This window comes from Artemia franciscana, unplaced genomic scaffold, assembly GCF_032884065.1.
Source record: "Artemia franciscana unplaced genomic scaffold, ASM3288406v1 Scaffold_284, whole genome shotgun sequence".
Lineage (NCBI taxonomy): Eukaryota > Metazoa > Arthropoda > Branchiopoda > Anostraca > Artemiidae > Artemia > Artemia franciscana.
Window position 1 is genome coordinate 447,191 of NW_027063596.1, and position 25,652 is coordinate 472,842.

General features: G+C 35.2%; 1 protein-coding gene across 2 annotated transcripts in view; it reads right to left on the reverse strand.

The window, feature by feature from the left end:
* Positions 1 to 25,652, reverse strand: part of LOC136043036 (guanine nucleotide-binding protein G(o) subunit alpha) — a 167,941-nt gene that overhangs the window by 123,639 nt on the left and 18,650 nt on the right. The gene's annotated exons all lie outside the window — the stretch shown is intronic.

Sequence of the window (25,652 nt, forward strand, 5' to 3'; positions counted from 1 at the left end):
ATATTGAAACAATGCACTAGTGTTGATGGAGAGATTAAAGAACAAAATATTTATAACACAATATATATATATATATATATATATATATATATATATATATATATATATATATATATATATATATATATATATATATATATATATATATATATATATATATATATATATATATATATATATATATATATATATATGGATATATAAAATATACCATTAATATACACATCATTTATACACACTAATAGTTGTACTAAGCTTTAAAAAAGTCATTCGCAAGCAAACCAAGGGCGCTACTCTTTAGGAGAGAAGATTAGTAAAAAGGGAACCGCCACCTAGTAAGAAGGACCCAACATTTAACAGAACACTTTGAAAAAAACTGACTAGTTGGAAAATTGCCAACTGTAGCTGATTCAGGAACGGTAACTATTTCTTCGATTATTTTTAATAGTAAACAATTATTGCAAGAACGAATTTATACTAATCTCGAGAAAGAGCCAGAAACCCCTTAAAGTGTTGTTTGGTCCAAATGTGAAGTCCACCATTGGAATCAGCATGGTTTAAAATCCCACCAAAGAGAGTTACAGCTCTCTGCCTTGAACAGAAAGGAAGACCATTTTTTTGAATACTGGTGATTTTTTCTTTTCCTTTTTTTACCATAGGTGATCATATGGAACCAGTCATCGTCGAATATGGGGCGCGGATCATTCATAAAGGAATTGCTATATCTGCCCCCCTTCTTAAATAACAAAAGGGATCGTAGCACAGCAAAGTGGGGTTTTCTGCCATTTTGCGCCACGAAACATTAATTCTTAGAGAGGGAAAGCTGTAAGACGGCAAACCAATATAGTCTAAAACTGTAATTAAGTGGTCATGAGCCACATATCTTCACGAAGTACCACGGAGTGGTATTTTCTCTCGTTTTGTATAAAAAAAACATCAGTATTTGCCCAAAGAGGGCCGGCATGGTAGAGGCAAGACAGCTTTCCGTCTTGAACAAAAAGGAAGACCATTTTTTTGAATACTGGTGTTTTTTTCTTTTCCTTTTTTTTTACCAGAGGTGATCATATCGAACCAGTCATCGTCGAATATGGGGCGCGGATCATTCATAAAGGAATTGCCATGTCTGCCCCCCTTCTTAAATAACAAAAGGGATCGTAGCACAGCAATGTGGGGTTTTCTGCCATTTTGCGCCACGAAACATTAATTCTTAGAGAGGGAAAGTTGTAAGACGGCAAACCAATATAGTCTAAAACTGTAATTAAGTGGTCATGAGCCACTTATCTTCACGAAGTACCACGGAGTGGTATTTTCTCTCGTTTTGTATAAAAAAAACATCAGTATTTGCCCAAAGAGCGCCGACATGGTAGAGGATGGAAATTTTAGGATAGGCAATCAATTTTCCAGACTATACAGGTTTGAATCCCCACCTACCATGAAAAACCGCAGCAAAATGCCACTTTCTATCACTTTGTGTCTCAAAACCTCAAGTTTTGCACAAATAGTTATTTAGAATGATATTTAAATGTTATTTATAAATGTTATTTAAGATAGTTAAAATGCCAGAGGACGAAAATAAAAAAAAAACAATTTGTCATTGTCCAAAACTTCAAATAGGAGGATTTTTGCCCCTCATCTCGAAAACCTGAATAATGTCTTTTTTCTATTTTACCTGTTACCATCTTTTGAAATTAGGGACACCCAAAGGTTTGTCATGGCTTGTCACCCAAAGGTTTGTCATGACAATATCTTTGTCATGGCTGGGAGGAGTTTGTATCGCACGACTTCAGCACTGGTATTTCGGCTAGATATTGACAAAGTGAGCGGTTAAGTCTTATCCGCTTACTTTGTACTTACTGTGTCTTACTCTAAGACACTTGCGAACAGATCATGATAACTGTAAGTAAAAACCAATATTCTGCTATAATTGTTATCATTATATAGTTGATTATGTCCGAATTGTTTCAACAAAGATTGTAAGGGTACCGCGAGACTGGAGGGAACTGTTTAAAGGCCAAATTAAACGCTACTGCCTCTTATAAATTTGTTTACTAAACTTTGTAAAGTGCTGCTCTGTCATATGGCACATTTAGCTATTTCTGGCTATATGGCAATTTCTGACGCAGAAAGGCCCTAGAAGCCGAATTAGGGAACTATTGAGATATCCATGGCTAAGCATTCTTAGGCGAAGGTTCCCAATGCCCTGTCTTGTATACTACCCCCCGAGACACTTGCCCCTGCGGCCAAAATTTTAGGGGCGCCAAATTTCAGATAAATAATCTAGCTTTGCAGTTTTTGGAATTTTATTTTGTATTAAAATAAATTCGAAGGCGCAGTTAATAAATAAAAATGATTGATAAATTATCGATTAAATAAAAAAAAAAGAAATTAAAAGGAAAAAAATCAAATAATTATTCAATTAAACAAAACGAAATTGGAATAACTTAAGTAAAATATTTGATAATAACTAAATGATCAAATAGTTTAAATAATAATTAAAAAAAATTAATTAATAAATTGAAGATTTGTAAAAATTCGGCCTGAAATTTTTCGAGGGATGGGGGGGGCACTAATCAAGGTTTTATCGAGGATGCAAGAGAGGCCGGAACCGCCACTGCCCCCCTCCCTCCACCCAGAGTGCGCTCAAATAGAAATTAAACCAATGCGATTGGGAAAAACTATAAAATGAATAAAATGTCATTTATTTATTTCTATTTTGGAAATACTCGAATTCTTATGTGCAAATTGCTAAGGTTCGTAGAAATCTTTCTGTTAATTTTGACGGAATATTTGATTCGCTTTGTATTAAATTACTAATTAATCAGAAAACCATTCTATTTGCAGAGATTTATCGATCCCCTAATGGACCTTTTAGTTCTTTCCTTGATATTCTTACGGGTGTATTGGAAAAAGTTCATAGTCTGAATTTTAATATTGTATTTATGGTTGATTTTAATATTAACTTATTGGATAAAAACTCATCAATGGCGATGGATTTTTTATCTGCTATGACTTCTTTTGGTTTATTTTGAAACCAAAAATTAATATTTTCCTTCTATTTTGATCCCAACACGTATCACTGAGTCGTCCGCCACTTAAATTGATAACTTATTTTCATCTCTTTCTTCTCAAAATAGGGCTGTAATTATTTTGGATATCAGACCATTTTCCTGTATGCTTTGATGCACTGAATACCCGTCCTTCAAAGGCAGCATTTTCTCACAAAGGAATAGCAGCTCTCGAACTTTAGGTCAAAGCTATCAGAAGTATCATGGGAATTTGTGGATGATTTTAATGTGCCTATAAACGGTGCGTTTGAAAAATTTTATGGCGTGATCAGGAACATTTTTATGACACTTGGTATTAACCAAGTGACATATAGCGATCGCAAATTCTGTCGGTCTGTCAGTCTGTCCCGGTTTTGCTACTTTAGGCACTTTCAGGTAAGCTAGGACGATAAAAATTGGGTATCGGGGGCTGGACCAGATTAAATTAGAAATAGCCTTTTCCCGATTTGACCATCTGGTGGGGGGGCGGTTAATTCGGAAAAAATGAAGTATTTTTAACTTATGAACGGGTGATGGGATCTTAATGAAATTTAACTTTTGCAAGGATATTGTGTCTCAGAGCTCTTATTTTAAATCCCGACCAGATCCGGTAACATTGGGGGGAGTTGGAGGGGAGAAACTTGAAATCTTGGAAAACGCTTAGAGTGGTGAGATCGGGATGAAACTTGGTTGTAAAAACAAGCAGAAGTCATAGATACATGATTGACATTACCGGAACGGATCTGCTCGGTTTGGGGGAGTTGGGGGGAGGGTTAATTCTGAAATATTAGAAAAAATGAGGTATTTTTAACTTACGAAGGAGTGATCGGATATTAATGAAATTTCATATTTAGAATGACCTCGTAACTTTTATCTCTTATTTTAAATCCAGACTGGATCTAGCGTCATTGGGGGAGGGGAGTTGGGGGAGAACCGGAAATCTTGGAAAACACTTGAAGCGGAGAGATCAGGATGAAACGTGGTGGGAAGAATAAAAACAAGTCCAAGATACGTGACTGACATAACCGGACCGGATCCACTCTCTTTGTTGAAGTGGGGGGGGGGAGTAATTCGGAAGAATTAGAAAAAATGAGGTACTTGTACCTTGCGAACGGGTGATCAGATCTTAATGAAATTTGCTATTTAGAAGGATCTTGTGCTTTAGAGCTCTCATTTTAAATCCTGACCAGATCCGGTGACATTGGGAGGAGTTGGAGGGGGAAACCGGAATTCTTGGAAAACGTGAAAATTGAGGTATCTTTATCTTACGAATGGGTGATCGGATCTTAATGAAACTTGATATATAGAAGGATTGTATGTCTCAGACGCTCCATTTTCAATTCAAATCGGATCCGGGGACAGAGGGGGCTAAAGGGGGAAACAAAAATCTTGGAAACCAGAAATCTTGCAAAATGCTTGGAGTGGAGAGATCGGGTGAAACTTGATAAGAAGAATAAGCACAAGTTATAGATACGTGATTGACATAGTTGGAACGGATGTATTTTCTTTGGGGGAGCTGGGGGGTGTTAATTTGGGAAAACTAGAACAATTGAGGTATTTTTAACTTAAGAACGGGTGACGGGATATTAATAAAATTTGATATTTAGAAGAAACTCGCGCCTCAGAGCTCTTATTTCAAATCCCGACCAGAGCTCTTGACATTGGGGGGAGTTGGAAGGAAAAACCGGAAATCTTGGAAAAAGCTTAGAGTGGAGAAATCGGGATGAAACTTAGTGGGTAGAATAAGCAAATGTCGTAGATACGGGATTGAGGTACCGTACTGGATCCGTTCTCATTGGGGGAGTTAGGGGGTGGGGTTCAGTGTTTTGGCGAGTTTGGTGCTTCTGGACGTAATAAGACGATGAAAATTGGTAGGCGTGTCAGGGAGCTGCACAAATTGACTTGATAATGTCGTTTTTCCCGATTCGACCATCTAGGGGGCTGAAGGGAGAGGAAAAATCAGAAAAAATGAGGTATTTATAACTTACGAGTAGGTGATCGGATCTTAATGAATTTTGGTATTTAGAAGGACCTCGTGACTCAGAGCTCTTATTTTAAATCCCGACCGGCATTAAGCCTCTGATTTTCCTTTTAAATTAGTCTATTGATTCTTAGAATTTTGCTAAAGCTCATACCATATGAGCTCTTGGCTCTTGGCCCTTCCGGGCTCGTCACAAGTGCCATGTGAGCTCTTGGCTCTTGTTGTCGAGGTATGTCTACGTGAATAGAAGAAAAAAGTGATTCCATGAGGTCAGCCCCATTGTGTCCGTGGATGACTCCTGTATTAGTAAAGTGTGCTAAGCGAAAAGCTTATTTTTGGAAAATTTGCAAGAATCATCCTACACCTGAGCGACATCATCGTTTCAAAGCGTATCGAAATATATTTAAGTCAGCAACATGTAGGGTTAAAACAGATTAATATAGTAGTAAATTTTCTGAGTGCGGGAAAGATAAAAAAAATATGGATAGAAAATATGGAAAAATATGGAAAGATAAAAAAGATAAAAATATTATAAATTCCGTTGTTAAGCCTGGTCATTCGCCTCCATCTTTACCAACGAAATTTAAGCTAAACGGAAAGGATATTAATAAAAAAAGAAGAAATAAAATGGGAATTTACATTGTATTTTGCTTCAATTGGTCGTTGGACCGCTAGTTCTGTATCTGAATAAAGATCTAATAGTGATTTTCCTAGATATTTAGGTCCTTCTTGCCACAAATCTTATGCGCTTGAACAAGTAACTGAAACAGAGGTTTCTCGGATATTTTCCAATTTAAAGAGATCATCGTCTTCCAGACCAGATTTAATACCTACTCAGGCAGTCAATCCTATTATCCCAGCGATAGTGACTCCACTAAAAAATTAATTAATAGGCCGTTTGAACGTGGAGTTTTTCCTCAGGCACTGAAGTCCGCGCGTATAATCGTCATCCACAAAGGTGGTAGCTAGAGTTATCCTTCAAATTACCGGCCCATTTCCTTCTTTCTACATTTTCAAAGATTTTTGAAAAACCGTTCCATTCTCATTTGGTAGATTTCTTAGCAGTGAAGAAATATTTTCATGAGCACCAGTTTGGGTTTCGTCCAAAGCATTCTACTGGATATGCTTCTCTTGACCTTCTTAATTTTTTTAATACCATTTTAGATTTGAAGAAAACACCAGCGGCAATTTTTTTGAATGGGAGAAAAGCTTTGGACAATTTGTCTCAGGATATTCTTTTTACAAAATTTTCAACTTTTGGTGCCCGGGGAGAAGCATTAGAATGGCTGCAATCTTTTCTTCGTGGCCGGTTTATTTCTTTTGATCCAGGGTCTAATATTATGGCCGAAGTAGACCTTGGAATTCCACAAGGGTCTATCCTTGGTACTTTGCTTTACATTGTATATGTCAATGACTTATATTGGGCTATAAGAGATGCTCTAAGGTAAATTTGTTGCAGTATATGTCACCCAGATGAGTTGCAGTATCCTAATTTAATATATATTGAGCAAAACATTGATTTATTTACATTTACTGATGATAGTAAGCTTGTTTTTGCTGACCGGGATCAAAATAATTTGGTAACAAAGGTGCAAATACTGATGGACAGAGCTTATGAGTGGTTTGAAGCAAATTGTCTCGCTCTACATGTTTTGAAGTCTTAATTTTTGTTTTTTTCCAGAATTGGCTTGCAATTTCTTGGTTTGAATATTATTCCAAGTGCTAAAGGTATTATTTCTATATCACAGAATAGGTTTTTTAGGTTTCTAAGAATCCTTGTCGGTGAGAATCTTTCATTTAAAAACCGTACTAACTTTCTCTGATTAAAATTGTCACGACACTTAGGTGTGATACGTAACCTAAGGTATATTTTTCCTGGATGTATTTTAAAGCTTCTTTATAATTCTCTCATACAGCCGTGCATAAATTAGTGTTCTATTTATTGGATGAGTACTTTCCCTTCCCTATTAAAATCCCTTTCTTTTCTTCATGAAAAGGTCCGTCAGTAAGTTTCAGATACGAATAGTACGTCAACAAATTCTCTCCTTAGGTTTCGCCCACAGCATTTCCTATCTTGTGCTCTTTTTTTTTCATAAATATCTTCATGGTCAACTTCCCTCTTGTTTTTCGAAATTGTTACAACCCAAGTTAGTGTTAATCTTCATGGGACTCATAAATCTGAAGTTTTGTTTATTGTCAAAACTCCAACCTTGAGCTCAGATTTTAGCCCTATATACGCGCTAGTAGGGTTTAGAACTCCCTGCCGAACAATATCAGAGATAAAGATTCCATTGGGGTCTTCAAAACATTAAGGAAAAGTCATTTAGGTTAATTTTTCTTTTCATTTTTCTTTCTTTTTTTTCTTTTTTATAAGTAATAATAGTAACATATATTATTAAGCCAGTTCAATTGAGCGTAAATAATTACAAAAAAAGGTTTGATATAACTATTTGCATTTTCCTGTTTTTCTTGTTTGTTATTTTTTTCCTTTCCGTGGTTATTTCCCTTCTCTTGTATTATGAATCTTGATAGATAGGATTGTAATGTTTTTCCCTACGTTCACAGACTATGGAGCCTTTTGTGGAGGTTTTAAAAGAGATACATGTATAAATTATTTTATATTAATAAAGTTGATTGATTGATTGACATAAATAAATAATCATACAATGATTGCTGGTTTATAAAAGATATATTACAAATCTTTATTGCTCGTATATTTATGTGTGTTTTCGAAAACGGCTCCATATTTTTTTAGGGTAAATTTTTAGGGTAAAATCGGTATCTTGAAGCCCAAAGCCAAGCGAGTATTTCTCATTATTTGCTCTTTGCGCTAGAATCCTAAAGCTCTTTAAAAATACCTCGCATTTGAAATCAACAGCCCTTTTTAAAGAGTTGCGACAAAATGGTCAAACTTTAGCGAAAATTGCGAAGGCTTTTATAAATATATAAGGAGGAATTTCACTTCGTTTTATGTTTGATATTGTTCCTTAAAGCTTGTTTTTATTTAGTTTATGACCGTTTTCCAAATCGAGCCAGGAAATCATCTTCCCTACCCACCCCCTCCCTCGCTCCTGTGCAAAATTGCTCCCGAAAATTCCCAAAAAAAAGTCCTCTCCACAATAAATTCTCCTCGTGGAAGATTGTCCCCTGTGGAGAAATCCCCCCATAAAAGAATTCGAAGCGTATATTTTTTCACTAGCAAATACTATGCGTGAACAATGGACAGATTGCGTAAATTACAGCCTTTCCCAAGGGGGCTTTTATAATCCCTAGGGCATAGTTATTGGACCTTTCAACTATGCTGAGTGAAATGGTTATCTCAAAGTTTTAAGGGAAAAGATTTCTTTGGGGAAAAGGGTTATTGGAGGAGGTCTAGTTTCCCTTTTTTCTCTTTGGTCACTTAAAAAGAGCACTAGGACTTTTGATTTCCGCCTGAATGAGCCCTCTACCGGTGTTTTTGGGTCATTGGTTTGATAAAGTCACCCCAGAGGGATAAACAAGTACACACATCCATGATCTTTCTTCTGGCAAACGATAGGTGCACGAAACCTCTACACTACAATATTGCTCACTGATATGCTGAATATAATGTTGGGATTTTCATTAAGATCACTTGACTTTTTGGGAGGGTTTCTTCCCTCTTTCGAAACTTAGGCAAATATTAAAGGGCAAACATTAAACTTAGTTCAACCAATCAATCAATCAATCAATATTTATTAATTCAAATTAAAAATATACAGAAACAATATTATGCCCCAAAAGAGAGCAGAGCTCGTAAGGCTGGGGCAGCACAAATGCATAAAAAAAAAACACAACGTCTCGTCATACAAATAATTTTTAAAGGAGAGAGAAAAAACTAAGACAAAAAAAACATACGAGAGAAAAAAAAAACATACAAGGTAGGAGATCATAGAGGAGGCCACCCCAGCGCAAGAACACCACAGCAAAATACATACTAAAATCTATTATTAATCAATCCCGACATCCAGGCAAAGAATTATTTTTGAAATATGTTTTTTCAAAGAAAATCGACTTGTGAAACTTCGGGACATTTCTACTAAGTTAAGTTTATTTGCAATATGAGGAATCTGGTATCTGATTGAGAATCTAGCTCTTTCTGATTTAATTGGCGGAAGGCGATACTTCTTGGAGCGGATGCAGTGGGCAGGAGAAGTGGGAATCCCAATTATACCCAAATCATAGAAATAATTTGCTGAGGATTGGATATCATAATACCACATTGCTGTATGCACATCCTTCAATTCAATAGTTAATATTATATATTTGAAATCAGCATTGAAATATGACTGTCATCACTTGTCGTCAAAGTTCTATTTTTTAGAATTTCGGCTACTATCGGGTTGTCCCGATAGATGATTGTCCTTTTTGGCCAACCATCTGGGGCTACACGGAAAGCAGGTCGCCCTCATCTGGGTTGGGAGGATGTCATAAATAAAGATGTAAGCGAAATGGGAACTTTCTGAGAGGGTGTAAAGAGGGAGGCCTTGAATAGATTAGGTTGGAGGAGGAGCGTGCGTAGCTGTGCTGGCCTCAGGCGGCTTGGTGCTGCAGTGAGTTATTAGTAGTGTTAGTATTAGTAGTAGTAGTAGTACTAGTAGTTCGCTCCTTACACTAACTGATTATAAAGATGCAACAGTTCTCCTTTGTCAATCATAAAGGAAGCCGAAATGCGCCAAGCGGAAGATTTTCAAATTTCAGACGTCTGGAATAGTTTTGAAATTTTAAGACTCTATTGTAATTGTGTTGCGGAGCAACACTACTGCTTTCGTAGTTTTTTTTTTTTTTTTTTTTTTTCACCGTGATCAGCGACCTGTAGCTCCGAAGTGGTAAGAGTTAAAAATTTGAGATTTTTCAGAGGGAAGGGAAACGTGAAACAGAGTAAAAAAGCTCCAGAGAAGTTCCTAAAATTTCTAACAGTTTTCCATAAAAAAAATAAAACCGTTTTTTTCTTAGAAACTCTGCGTTCGATGTTTGGCGTCAAGTTAAGACGACCCTAGCTTCGGAAATAAACTTGTTAGAAATACAGTTATGCTGAACTCATGTAGAACTTTCATTTGTCTCTTCGAGAACCGGAGCACAAAATTCCGTAGCTCTTACAGATTTCCCGGAAATAATTCCGGAAAAGTCCATCTCGTTCCGATTTTTTTTGGAATTTTCTCAAATTTTCGATTTTGATGTTTCTTATATTTTTATCGAGTAGTGCTATGAAAAGTATGCAAGAAGAAATGAAGTGTTCTATATACCAAGTTGCTTCGTTCTCTAAGAAATAATTTCCGAAGTTTCGACGTTCTAGAGGTAACTTATGTTCTGGACCAGCTAGAATTTTTTTTCCAACGCGGTTCGACAGGTCTCGATCTCCTAACAACTGAGCTTACAATAGTTTCTCCGAAATAAAATTCCTTCTTTGGGTTTTTCTATTTGGAAGTTTTGTCATGCCCTCGGGGCAATTTAAATTTTTTGGTGAATTTGGTTTGTTTTATATTTTCCTAGCTTAGACCATCAAAAGTTAAGCAGAAAACTATAAGACGTTATTTCCGTATCTCTTTCAGATTTCCCGGAAATAATTCCCGAAATGTGCGTCTCGAAACATAATACTCGAATTGGCGTCAAGTTAAGACGGCCCTAGTTTCGGAAGTAAACGTTTTAGAGATAAAATAATTATGAACTCATATAGAACTTTTATTGATGTTTTCGAGAACTGAAGCATGAAATTCCGTAGCTCTTATTCTCGTTTATTTCTGGACCAGCTAAACATTTTACCAAACTCAGTTTAGTAGGAGCTCGAAATAAAACCATATCAAAGATGCTTCAAGATAACAATTGAAGCCGCATTAGAAAAATGTCCTCTGAAGGACATAATGGAGACTGTTGCTCCGCAACTGTATCTCGTAGGGCACAGTTGCACGTGTTGCACCGCAACTGTGCCCTAAGGAACAGGGCACAGTTGCTGCAACACTTCCCGTTGCACAGGCAACGGAGGTCTAGTTTTTAGCTACTTTTGGTTCAAAATGGCGTTGGCAATGAGCGTGATACTTATGGACCATGTTCGCTATCCTGTCGCAACCCTCCGTTACAATTGCATTAATAGTTAATACATACTTATGACTGAACTATGAAATTAATCTACATTATTCTGAAGGTGATTATTATTTAGTAGTTTAGGTAATTATTTAGGTAATTATTTTAGGTAATTATTAATTATTATTATTATTATTAATTATTCATTAGGTAATTTCGGTTTTTTAATTAGGTAATTTCAGGTAATAATTATTGTAGGTAATTATTTACGTAATTATTAGGTAATTGTTTAGGTATTATTTAGGTTATTATTACTATCTACATTATTCAGTAGGTAAAGTATCCCCAAGAATTTTTTTTTATCGACATGACACATAAAACAATTGACAAATTCTTTACTTCAGCTGAATATGTAAACAGCAAAAACTAGTATCGACATTGGGTGCCAACGCAACGATCCGAAATGCATGTTTTCTTGCAATTAAGTTGTGTACTTCTGCCAAGGGAATACGCACTGCTGTCTTACCATACACCAGGAGGATTTAGCAATACGGCAGTGGTAATTTAAACAGGAATATTTTGTAGGGTTTGTTAGACTTATACTCATTCCGCTCAAAGAGAATAAGTTTCGTCTATTGGTTCAGTCCCTTTATCCTCATATTTACAGAATACTCGAAAATTGAGTACAGGGGTTGAGAAGCACGAGGGTTCAGTTGAATGGGGTTGTGTTATATGGGGGTAAAGTTACATGAGAGTTCAGTTGTACGGAGGATCAGTTGTACGGGGGTTTAGTTACACGGGGGGTTCAGTTTCACGTGGATCCATTTAAACTGGTTTCAGTTGCACGGGGATTCACCTACACCAGGGTTCAGTTAAATGGGGTTCAGTTGCAAGGTAATTCATTTGCACGGGGGCTCAGTTACAGAAGGTTTGGTTGCTTGGGTTCGGCCACACGAGTGTAATAGAACCGGCTTCAATATTCTATTCCTTTTTTCCAGGGGAGCTTCATACGGAAGAAGTTTCGATTTCAAATCGTGAAAAACTTCTGATTAGAAATCGAAAGTTCTAGTGCCTTTTTACGAAGTTATAGTAATCGGGGGCAAGTATCCCTTCCGTATGCCCTCTTTTCCACAAAATACATCTGATCAAAATTTTGAAATAGTCATTTTGTTCAAAAGTGTTTAAAGGTGAAATAACTATGCCTCCAGGGTTCACAAAAACCCCCAAACCCCCAGGACAAGGTCTGTAAGCTATGCAAGTTACCCGTTGTTAACATAAATAGTTTTTACGAAAGGGATTGTCGTATAAACTTTAAAGAGGGCTCATTCAATTGAAAATTGAAAGTTCTAGTTCTCTTTTTAATAATCAAAAGTGATCGGAGGGCAACCAGTTCCTGCCCCCACCCTTTCCCCCCTAATACTCCCAACCAAAATTTTGAGATAGCAGCGTAGATCAAAACTGTCCGTAAGTCAAACAACTATTGTTCCAAGTTTATAAGCCCACCTTAGCCCTTGGGGCGAGGGTTATAATTTATGGTAATTGTCCATTGTTAACATACAAGGTTTTTATGGAAGAGAGGGGGGTTCATTCGACTGGAAATCAAAAGTTGTAGTGCCTTTTTGAAGAGTCGAAAGCGATCGAAAGGTAACCCGCCCAATTCATGCTCTTTTCCCCCCAAATGCATCCGATCAAAATTTTGAGAGAGCCATTTTGTTCAAAATAGTCTAAAAAGTCAAATGGCTGTAACACAAGGGTTAACAAATCCCCCCACGGCCTCCGGAGTAAGGACTCCGACTTCTGCAAGTTGCTTATTGTTAACATATGAGGTTTTTGGCGGAAACGGTAGTCGTATAAGCTAAAGATGGCTCATTCAATTGGAAATCGAAAGCTCCCTTCCGAAAGTTCTAGTTCCTTTTTAAGAGTCCAGAGTTGTCAAAGAGCAGCCAGCCCCCCTTCCATGTGATTTTCCCCTAAGTGCATCCGGTCAAAAATTTTAAATGTTGACTTTTAATCTTATATTGTTTAACTTGAAGCCTTTCGATTTACCATCGTCAATCGTTTGAGGCATGAACAGTGGCACCAACTTATGAATATGTAGTGGAGGAGGTAATATTTATTTTTATAGAGGGAGGAAATTATGTTTTTTTTTCATTTTTTAAATTTAAATGTCAAAAAGAAAGGTCGTTTTACTGAAAATACCAAAAACGATGTTTAAAAAACACAGGGGGAAGGGCAGAAAATCCAAGCAGTTTATAATGGAATCGTATGGATATAAATACTTCTGGATGGAGATATTGCGGTATGCAGGGATAGAATCTTGCACTCCTATTTCGCATGTGAGAGTTACATAAAGTAGTTCTAAAGTACCAGGGACATCAAAATAAAAAATATTATGTCCCAGTAGTCGTTATTAGGTTTATTCATACCGGTAAATCTAAAGCACCAGGAACATCAAAATAAAAACGGGTTTTGTCCCATGAGTCTATATATTAGGTCTATTCATACCGGAAAACGGTGATTTTTCAAGATGTTTCTCTGGGCTGTTCCAAAATTCTGAAGTTTTTAGGGTAGTTAGACATTTTCGTCAATGATATTGCCTTGAACTGTGTAAATAAGTAACCAAAACTAATTACTTAAATTGCACAACAATTTTTGTCCGTAAAATTTTTAGCAGAGATAATCCATTCATTCCTGAAAAACAATTTGTCTAATTATTTCGACAGTATTTTTATATTATTATTTTATTATTAACAGAATAATTATATTTATCAACCATAACTTACTATTCAATTATTCTACTTTAATATTAAGTTATTTATATTTCTATATTATTCTGGGTTTATTTTTAAACTTCAAAAGACATCAGGGTCTTTCTGAAAGAGAAGAGAGATCACTAGGTAGTCATCTGGGATTTTTGGGTTCAATTCCCATGCTCAACGATGTCTATTCATGATAATATAGGGAGGGGTGTGTCTGCAAAATATGGTTTCCAAAATTTTGGAAGGGGGTAATTTGTTGGTTTACAATTTAATTCAAAAGATAAATCCAAAGGTAGTTTTGGTAGTACAAAATACTAAAAGTTTTTGTCTCAAAATCTAACGGAAAGCTTCAGGAGTTCAAAGGGAAAATGCCCCACCAACCGAGAGGTTGCCCACTTCCATCAAATGGAATTGTTATACATGCGGCACATAAGTGCGGCACAATTCAGTGACACTTGGCATAACAATTAGCCCCATAAAGCTTAACCCACTTCTACCAAGCTCAGAATTCTTTTACCACGCTGGTAATAAACCACCTGGTGTACTTGTTTCTGAAGATGGACAACCCCTTCCCTATTAACTGACACTAGTGTTCACGACAGTGGTATTTTTTAAGGAATGTGTTATAAATAATGATTAGCCTAAGCCGACTACTTATGAACATGAATGGAATACCACAACCTAGGCCGTATCCGAGGGGACGCGTCAGGGGTTTTGACCACCTCCCCTAGAAATGTTTTTACGACTCTTAAAAACATGATAAGAACATAAAACACGTTTTAACGTATTTTTGTAACCTCCCTCCCCCAAAACAAATACCCCTTTCCCCCTTCGAAGAAAATCCTAGATGCAGCCTTCGCCACAGGTATGAAATTCGGATACACCCAAAATTTGGAGTGCGAAACTCCTTCACTCTTCTTATTTGAACGTCTGGAATTTAAGAAAAATGTTTGTTTCGATTGGGACGATGCCTCGTACGAATGGAGTGGAAATCGCTGCCAAATTTATATTATCGCAAAACGGAAGTTGAAGCTTCTTGATTGATTTTAAAAATGATAAAACGCCTCTCGGTTGCCCCCATTTCATGCTTTCCAACTTCTAAATTCATCATTGAAAAAAAAAGAGTAAAACGAAGAAAAACTGGAGGGAAACCTCATCATATCTAATTACTAAGGACAATGGAAGTGAAATCGTTTTTTTTTTTTTTTTTTTTTTTTTTTTTTTTTTTTTTTTTTTTTTTTTTTTTTTTTTTTTTTTTTTGTATTGATTAAGTAGAAACTCACACAACTATAGGCTATGTATCTTAAGAAACTACAAAAAATAGGGAATTAAATTTGTAATGACAATGACGTCCGAATTTGTTATGTAGTTTCGGTAGTAAGCAGTGCTAGTTAAAAACAAATACTATAAATAAATAAAAAATCTAGCTGAAGAAGCTTTAGGCTTTCTTTTGAAGGAGTAGCTCTCCTTATGAATCAACAATTTCTTGATAACAAAAAGCGTTACGAATAATTTGAATTTGAATAATTTGAAATTTGACTAATTTAAGATTTGACTAATCAATTTTGCATATTTATTTTTACGGTTCAAAATGGTAAAACTGACAAGAATGCGGTATAGCCCTATAAAATTCATGACTTTGAAACAACCAAACGGAAAATCTTAAGAAACTAAGGTTTTTAAGCTAAGCCGAATCCAGGGGGGAGGGGCTCCGGGTTTAGCGTCCCCCAAAAGATATTTGTCCGACTCTTAAAATAACAACAAAATACATCTAAACAAATTTTATTGCGTCTACTAAAGTACCCCTCCCTCCCTCCTACAAACACCAAAAACAGGAAGAACAATAGGGAATTTTTTAAGACAGTGGGAAACAAATTAGAATTAATATTTCGGCCCTATGTCCAACGGCCGTGATCAGCAATACAAATAAGGAAGAACAACTTACGAGAGGATAAAATCTATAAAACTAAAATGAACAATTTTCAAAATAGTCCCAGCATCCTTACCTCAGCGAAGTTCAACCAGGACTGATAAATAAATTGTTATGAAACGAGGCAATTCAATGAAATGAAAGAGAATGATTTAAAAACAGGTCTTTAATGCCAGCCTAGCTTTTTTCGCTGCTGATCTTATAGGTCTATTTGTGACAGGTTCTGTGTTAATATCTATTGGTTTTTAAAATATTTTGTAAGGTCATTTTTAATTAAATTTGTGTATAAAGCATTCAGTGAATATTCTCCTCTATGGAAAGCTCCCCAAGCATATCTCCCTCTTCTCAACCTCTCCCGCAACCAAAAAATCCTCCTGAAAACGCCTGTACACTTCCCAATAACCATTACTATATGTAAGCACTGGTCAAAGTTTGTAACTTGTAGCCCCTCCCACGGGGACTGTGGGGGAGTAAGTCGTCCCCAAAGACATAGTTATAAGGTTTTTCGACTACGTTGAATAAAATGGCTATCTCAGAATTTTGATCTGTTGACTTTGGGAAAATAATTAGCGTGGGAGGGGGCCTAGGTGCCCTCCAATTTTTTTGGTCACTTAAAAAGGGCACTAGAACTTTTCATTTTCGTTAGAATGAGCCCTTTTGCAACATTCTAGGACAACTGGGTCGATACGATCACCCTTGGGAAAAAACAAAAACAAAAAAAAAACAAACAAACAAATAAACACGCATCCGTGATCTGCCTTCTGGCAAAAAATTCAAAATTCCACATTTTTGTAGATAGGGGCTTGAAACTTCTACAGTATGGTTCTCTGATACGCTGAATCTGATGGTGTAATTTTCGTTGAGATTTTATGACTTTTAGGGGGTGTTTCTCCCTATTTTCTAAAATAAGGCAAATTTTCTCAGGCTCGTAACTTTTGATGGGTAAGACTAAACTTGATGAAACTTATATATTTGAAATCAGCATTAAAATGCGATTCCTTTGATTTAGCCATTGGTATGAAAATTCCAGTTTTTAGAGTTTTGGTTACTATTGAGCCGGGTCGCTCCTTACTACAGTTCGTTACCATGAACTGTTTGATACACTAAAGCATGATTCACTTAATAAAAAATTTAGGTCACAAAGATAAGCCAACAGAATGAAAACATATTTTTTTAACACGAAAATATAGGACAGTAACCTCATTTTTTCTCTTTTGCTCCGATAAAGAGGTATCCTTGTTTATAGGTCTATGGTAATGGTGATCAGTACGAGCTAGGTTGCAAGAAATTAGGACTTCAATTTCTCGGGGTGGGGTAGGTGGGACAGGAAGCCAAATGATTCAGCCAACGGTTTGGCTTACTATTTTCTCCATGGAGAGTCCATAGAAATACACAGCTTGTTCCTGTTGCCTTAAATGCAACAAGGGTTAAATAAAAAGTTTTTTTTAGAGGGATAAGGTATGTCGAGGGTGATATAAATTCCACGTCAAACACTTCAAAATAAAGAAGAAGATAATAATCATGAGAAGGTCATAGATCTAATGAGTTATGGCCCTGCTCATGATAACAGCCAGAGGTGTGTGCAAGCTCTTGAAGTGTATCGACCACAAATTTGCTAACGGAGGGATGGCTTACCACCCATCCCTCCTTAGAAGACAAAAAAATATGGGGAGAAGGAGTGTAATTAATAATGGAAGTTTCGAAACATTACGGAACTGTCATAGACTCATTTTTTTACCAATCATTTTTGAAAATAAAGATCTACAGGACCCCAAGGCATCTAAGTACATTACAAGGGATAAAAGCCGAAAATGTCCTTTTGGGGCCTCTTTTCCAATGTAATGACATACACAATAAAATATCCAGCCCTTTTCCCCTTGATCATAAATAAAAACGCCTCGATATTTCAAGGTAAGGGGACAATCGCTCTTAAGTCTGTGTAAAGGACCCTCAAATAGCAGCCCACGGCTTACTGGTAATCCTGATGTCTGGAGCTAAAAGTTTGAATTCTGAAGCCGTACTACTTTCTAGAACCTGGGACGATAATCTAAATTTACAATTTTTTTTAAGTATATTGTCTTGCCTGAAATTATTTATAGTTTGCAATAATTAAAATTATTTCTATTTTATTTGTAAGTTTGTCTGTTCCTATTTTATTTCCTGTATTATAGTTTATTTCCAAATTTATTTTATTAGATCTTGTAATTTAATCTTGCTTAATTTGAAGAGTATGAAAAATTAAAAACCATATAATTAAATTCGATTAACCGCATAAAATGCCAAGGATAACAGGACAAATTTCCAACTTCCTTTATTTGAATAAACAAGAAAAAAGCGATTAACTTGGTATGTCTAATAATGATAAAAAGGTTAGAAAGCTTTTTTATTTTTTGAGTTCTTAAATCATTTGTCTAATTTTGAACTACTTAGCACAGTTTCAAATCCGAACAGCTGAATTATTTGACCTTATTAGCCATTAACTTGGTAGGTCTAAGAATGATAAAAAGGTTAGAAAGGTTCTTATTTTTTCATTCTGATTTCTTAAATCATTTGTCTAATTTCAAACTATTAACATAGTTTCAAGCCCGAACGGCTGAAAATAGGTTATACATATCCAAAACATCCTTAAGTTTGGTGAGGATATCTCTATGAAAAAATTTGGAACATGAATTAGTTGCCTCCCTCCCCTTCTCTCCATAAGAAAATTTGTATGAATTAAAATAATTCAAACTCCTTAAATATGATCCCATTATCATCCAATCAAACCAAAAGTCAAAAACCGTTTATTGTTTTTATTCTTTAAAAAAGGGTTATTTTTTGTAACAAAGGGTCAAAAACCCTTTATTTTAATTGTTTTTATTCTTGTTATAACTATTTATATGTTACAGGAACTTTAAGCACTAATTAGTAGTACTGAGCCAAGGGTCTTGGGAACTGTGCCAAGTATTTTGGGGACAGGCGACTTGGGGGTGCGGAAGGACATGGGCGAAACTGAAAATCGGTCTTGCTCGAGTTTTTTAGAGTATAATTAGCTTTTTAGAGTTAAAATTTAGCACCAACAGTTATTGGTATCATGGCAGGTGAAGACAATGGAGAGCCTTAGTAATTTGTTATTATCTGCCGACTATTTGTGAAATTTTAGGCTCCAAGAACAACATCCTGTTTGGGGGTCAGTTTTGTGTTTTCAATAAAGCCGTTGTTTTTAGAATTTTTTTTTTTTTGTGCAGAACCACAAGTCAGTTTATAGAAATTTTCTAGCTTGTTCACGGGCTAATTTAGTAGATATTTTTCGATATTCACGAAGCAGTATTTTTTTATTTATTTTAACTTCGTTTTTTATTTTTGGAAAAAAAAGGGTAAAAAAAAACCTTTGACGAACATTTGGGATTTTATCCTTGTCGGTACCAAGGAAATTTAATACAGACAAGGTATAAAATTTCCTATAGATATTTCAAATTTCATATAAATATTCTATAGATATTTCAATTTTCATATAGAGCATGATTTTTTTTACAGGTTGATGTTTCTAGTAAACAATGAAGTAAAATTTACCTTTCCAAAAATGACGAATGAAATTAAAATAAGTTTTTGTTTAGAATAATTTATTTGTTCTTGTTTACAAGTTATTTGCCTGTACTTATGTTCACCGACAAAAATCTCTTAATGTTTGGGTCTTTTAATTATTGCTTTTTTTGTTTGTCTTTTTTTTGGGGGGGGGGGGTGAGTTTTGAACGGTTGAAACGCATTATATTATTTTTTTATATTATTTTTATATTATTTTTTATTTTTTGTTTCATTTTTGTTTCTCCCTTGTTTTTTTCCTAGCCATAGAGCCCTACAGGAGGGTCTATGTTGAAGTGTTTTTGTTATAAAATTTATTGGTTGAGTAAATTGATTGATTGATTGAACAAAGAGGAATAGGCTTATATATAAAACGTTAACGAATTTTCCATGCACCTTGGTTTTTCTAATGGAAAGGTAAGATCATATTCACCGTTTGATTTTTAAGAGTATGAAGTCGAAAATCTATCGTGAAACAAGCCATGTTGTATCTAGGTAACATTTAATTAAAATAATTTAACTATTTTTTTCGAAATAGAACATATTATATACATAGAACAAGATAATCCGTTAGTGTTGTTGACTTTAACCTTATTTAAATATACCCCCTTCCGCGAAGGTCCAAGGTAAAAATACTTTCAGACGAAAAACATTAATTTTGCTTTTCTAAGTGCCCTAGAAAAAAAACCTTTGCAGTCTCCTAGAAAAACTTATTATTAGTTACACACGGATTTCTTATTGTTTATACGACCACCCTTTCTTAAAAATTAACCTTATATGCCCCCAGGACATAACTTACTACCCTTGCCCTGAGGGCCGTGGGGGAAGGGGGGTTGTCATCATCAAAGACATTATTTCTTGACATTTCAACTACGCTGAACAAAATGTCTATCTCAAAATTAAGGTTGGATTAGTTTGGTAAAATGATGGGTTTGGGGGGGAGGTTGCCTTCCAATCACTTTCAACTATTAAAAGGGCAACAAGCCTTTCAATTTCCAATCGAATTGGAAATACGTTTCTTTATACGTTTCTTTATATACGCCTCTTTATACGTTTTTCTATACGTTTTTTTATACGTTTTTCTTCATACGCCTCTTTATACGTTTCTACAACAAATTCTTCTTTATGAAGTGTTCTGGTCTAGAGAAACCAAAAAAAAAAGAAGTAATAACATATTGTGCCGACATCGCTCTTTACTTAGGCACCACTATTGCGCTGTCTATGATACCCGTTAGTGCTGTCAAGTTTAACCTTATTTGAATACATCCCTTACCCCGAAGGCCTAATATTATATATTTTTAGGCGATTAACCTTAATTTCACTTTTTCCAGTGGCCTAAAAAAGAATCTTTTCAGTTTCCTACAAAAGTTTGATATTAGTTACATAATGCTTTCTAATTGGGACCTCAGTTGTGTCACTATTTACCAAGTATTTGTCAATCTAAAGTTTTACTAATCTGATCAGATCTTAAATGGTAACTTGTTCCTGGTATTATTTCCATTTTATGTAGCACTTCTAAATTCCATTTGCAAGATGGAGATAACACATCAATGTTTCATTTGGGGAATATTGATCGGATTCGGGATTTAAGGATAGTCAGAAGCGAATTAGAGAAAATTCTGAATAAGCTTCCAATTTTTCTCTGTTACCTATGCAACAATTGATCGGTGGAGGAGAAAAACTTTTGAATCAACTAACATATGAAATTATGACGGGAAGTCTTGAGAAACACATCAGTCTTGAGAAACAGATGGGATCCAAAGTCGCGGAGCTTCTTTGATATGTGACTAGATTGATAGCTAAAATTGCTAAATATTCAGATGTGTATGGTTCCATAGTCATTGATGGCTACTCGCTGGGTGTATCGTTAAAGGTACTTAACTTCTGAATAGGCTCTCTTCCGAATATACATTAATCACTCCCTTATGCAATCCTGCCCAGAGGTGAGTCTGCATAACTAGTCTGCAAGTGGGTATAAGGATGAAACCAGACAGACACCAGACATCCAGTTTGAATATACTTTATTTATTTTAAGATAATTATAATTGTAATAGTTCTTTCTTTTACAAACGAAAAATATTTATTTCAGACTGGTCAGTAGATTCTTTTTCGTCTGAACTCAAAAAGCCAACCAAAAGGAATCCACTCGTCAGAGCAAATCTACGAAATAATATATAACCTGAAACCATGCTCACAGGAGGGAGCCGCCGGATAAAAATTCAGTTTTAAAATTAGTTTTCAGAATAAATTAGAAAATTCAGATAAAAATTAGTCCATAGGATAAAGGATGCTATATCAACTGATTAATTTGTTGAAAATTGAGGCACTTTCCTTTGTTAGGAAGGAGCTGAGGCCAAGCCAATATCCATGGGGTTTCATTGGGTTGAACCTTCCCTCCCAAAAAAGAGATTCGTAAAAAAGTAACAAAATTCGTATATTCAAATTTTAAGCTTTTTTTTATAAAACCCAGCCCAAAAAATATACCCCCCCCCAAAAAAAACTGAACATGCCCTTGCCTAAGCACGTAAAAACGTTCCATTATTGTACCACTCATATGCGGTAAGACTTTTTGTATTTGCCGGTCATGGAAGAAAATTCCCTCCCCCTCCCCCAAAAAAGTTTTTCTTCCCAAACAATATTGCGCAATTTTGTGCTCCTTGACTTGATTCTAAATCTTATTAAATAAAAAAACAAGTTTTTTTAACTGAAAGTAAGGAGCGACATTAAAACTTAAAACGCACAGAAATTACTTCGTATATGAAAGAGGCTGCTTCCTCATCAACGCCCCGCTCTTTACGCTAAAGTTTGACTCTTTCTCTCAATTCTTCTTTTTAAAACAGTAAAAAACTTTAGCGTAAAGAGCGGGGCGTTGATGAGGAAGGAGCCTCTTTCATATACGAAGTAATTTCTGTGCGTTTAAAATTTTAATGTCGCTCCTTACTTTCAGTTAAAAAAACTTGTTTTTTTTATTTAATTTCTGAACGTTTTTGAATCAATGCATGTTTTGATTTTGGCTCTCCGCAGAGGAATAATCAAAACGAAATTTACTTATTTTTTTTTGGCTTAATGGCTTTCTCATAATTTTGATCGAATGATTTTGAGAAAAAAAGAGCGGGGGACGAAACCTAGTTGCCCCCCGATTTTTTGGTTAATTAAAAAGGCAACTAGAACTTTTAATTTTTTACGAATCTTTTTATTGGTAAAAGATTTACGTAACTTATAAATTAGCTTACGTAAAGAACTTTTGTATTCTCATGTTTTTATTACATATATGAGGGGATTCGCCCCATCGTCAGTACCTCGCTCTTTACACTAAAGCTTAAATTTTATCCCAATTCATTAAGAATGACCCCCTGAATCACAAAAGCCGTAGAATAAGTAGTTGAAATTACTGAAAATACTTTAGCGTAAAGAGCGAGGTATTAGAAGGAGGTGAGCCCCTCATATGGGTAATAATTTCTGTTTGTTTTAAGTTTTATTGCTGTTCCTTACTTCCAGCTGAAAAAGCTTTTTCACTTTTATTTTTAATTGTTTTTTTTTTAATAATACTAGTAGCCTATATCCTGCTCTCCCTTCATGGAAATTTTCTTCTCCCATTACAAATTCTCTAAGGAAAGTTTCCCCAGCATATCCCCCTCTTCTCAACCCCTCCCCCAAACCAAAAAAATCCTCCTGAAAACGCCTGTATACTTCCCAATAACCATTACTATATGTAAGCACAGGTCAAAGTTTGTAACTTGTTGCCCCTCCCACGGGGACTGTGGGGGAGTAAGTCGTCCCCAAAGACATAGTTATAAGGTTTTTCGACTACGCTGAATAAAATCTCAGAATTTTGATCCGTTGACTTTGGGAAAATAATTAGCGTGGGAGGGGGCCTAGTTGCCCTCCAATTTTTTGGTCACTTAAAAAGGGCACTAGAACTTTTCATTTCCGTTAGAATGAGCCCTCTTGCAACATTCTAGGACAACTGGGTCGATACGATCACCCCTGGGAAAAAGAAAAAAAAAACAAAAAAAAAAACAAATAAACACTCATCCGTGATCTGCCTTCTGGCAAAAAATGCAAAATTCCACATTTTTGTAGATAGGAGCTTGAAACTTCTACAGTAGGGTTCTCTGATACGCTGAATCTGATGGTGTGATTTTCGTTAAGATTCTATGACTTTTAGGAGGCCTTTCCCCCTATTTTCCAAAATAACGCAAATTTTCTCAGGCTCGTAACTTTTGATGGGTAAGACTAAACTTAATGAAACTTATATATTTAAAACCAGCATTAAAATGCAATTCTTTTGATGTGGCTATTGGTATCAAAATTCCATTTTTTAGAGTTTTGGTTACTATTGAGCCGGGTCGCTCCTTACTACAGTTCGTTACCACGAACTGTTTGATGATGCTGTCACGAACTCAATATAATTAGTGGTACAGTTCCAGAGCTAACAATGTGTTGCTATGAAACCAAAAAACATAAACATTAATGATTCATTACAGAACAACTACCCAGAAAAAAATCGAAAATATTATGTACATAAAAAGAATAATAAAAATGGAAGCTGACACAAAATTTTAAAGCAAAAGTGGAGTGTTAGTAAAAACAGATGTTGCATGCAGTTTCCGTAAAAGTAAAAAAATAGATAAATACTAATGACCGTGAACTTTTAAGACGCCAAAACATCTTACGATTGTAAAAAATTACAAAAAATTACAAAAAATTACAAAAAAAAATTACAAAAAGAAGAGTGCATGAAGAACATTTTTGGGTAAATTTTTCGATTCATAAAATTGAGATAGCTATGATTAAGACAAACCTTTAGAATAAGAACTTTAAAATATAGTATTATTTTCCCTTGTATATTTACTTTACCCCACCAGATAATTTTCGAATATATAGGCCTGCCCTGAGTCGGTTATACTTTAAATTCCGTTTATATACTTGCCCATAAGGTTAATAAAGGCAAAGCAGAGCTGCAATGGAAAAGAAAGTTGAATTGGTGTTTATAGCCCTATTCGCCTTTAGCCCCCCTATTCCAGGGGGCTAAAGGGTTTAAAGTCCCCAAAATGTGTGTCCAATTCGTAAAAACAGAATTCATGTAAACCAATTTTTGAGGGTTTTTGAATGTTTTATTGCCTCCCCCCACGAAAAAACACCCCCTCCCCCAAAAAAAATCCTGGATACTAGATACTGGGGTTTTACCTTTGCCAATAGTTAGGTATTTTATCATTTTAAAATTTATTACTGAATACTACATGCATATTATTCTGTGTAAAAACTTTTTTCAAATTCGTCTTGACTTTTGGAGTATATGGAAGATAGATCATATTTTAGGGCTCATCAGACGTCTCGCATGGAAAAGACTTTTGATTTTACGAGTGTCTTTTTAGCCTAAGGCTAATTGAATTAGCCTATTGATAAAAACATGCCTGTTTCCACCCATACCCGATGGAATACCCATACCCGTCTCTGATGGCCACCTTCCAAGAGATAAGTTGTATCAGCTCTTTTAACTTGTGAAGGGGGTGATTTAAATAATCAATATGTAGTCTTTACTTTAAATTTTAAAATCACAAATTTCTTAAACTCTGGTAAAGATAACTCAAGTTCTTCTTAAGCTCACTCAAATTCTAGCTGAAGATCACGAGCAGTGATGCATCAGACAATGGAACCCTAAAATATTTAAATTAATGCTAACTTATTTCCATCCTTACATTAAAAATACTGAATATTTTAGGTGTGGAGCCTCAGACATCAGAGTCAGGTCCTTGGCAGAGGCGGTTTTAAGGAAGGGAAAGAGGGAACACTTGCCCTGGGTGTAGAAATTTTATGGACGTTAAATTCCAAATAAAAAATCTGAAGCTTGTAACCATTTTGAAATTTTTTAAATTTCATTGATAAAGTAGAGAGTGCAGTTAATAAATCAAAATAATTACTAAGTTATTTATTGACTATGAAATCAAAGCAAATAAAAAAAAATAATTAGTAATAATTATAACAATTAATAACAGTTTCAATAATAAATTATTACAATTTAAATAATAGTAAAAATTTATTTAATATAACTTAAATAACAAATTCAAAAATAATTAAAAATAAATTATTAATTAATTGATAAATTGAGAATAATTTTGCTAATAATTGAAAATTTTGTTACAAATTGCCCTGAAAATTTTGTTAGAGACAGGGGGGCACTAATCAATATTTTGACTCGGGCACCAGAGAGGCTAGAACTGCCACCAGTCCTCACAATTAACGTATCTTATGTACTTAAAAGGTACTTAAAGGATTAAGTACCCTCTTTACTTTTGTGTTAAAACAAAAGCTGTTTTTGTTTTATTTTTGTCCCC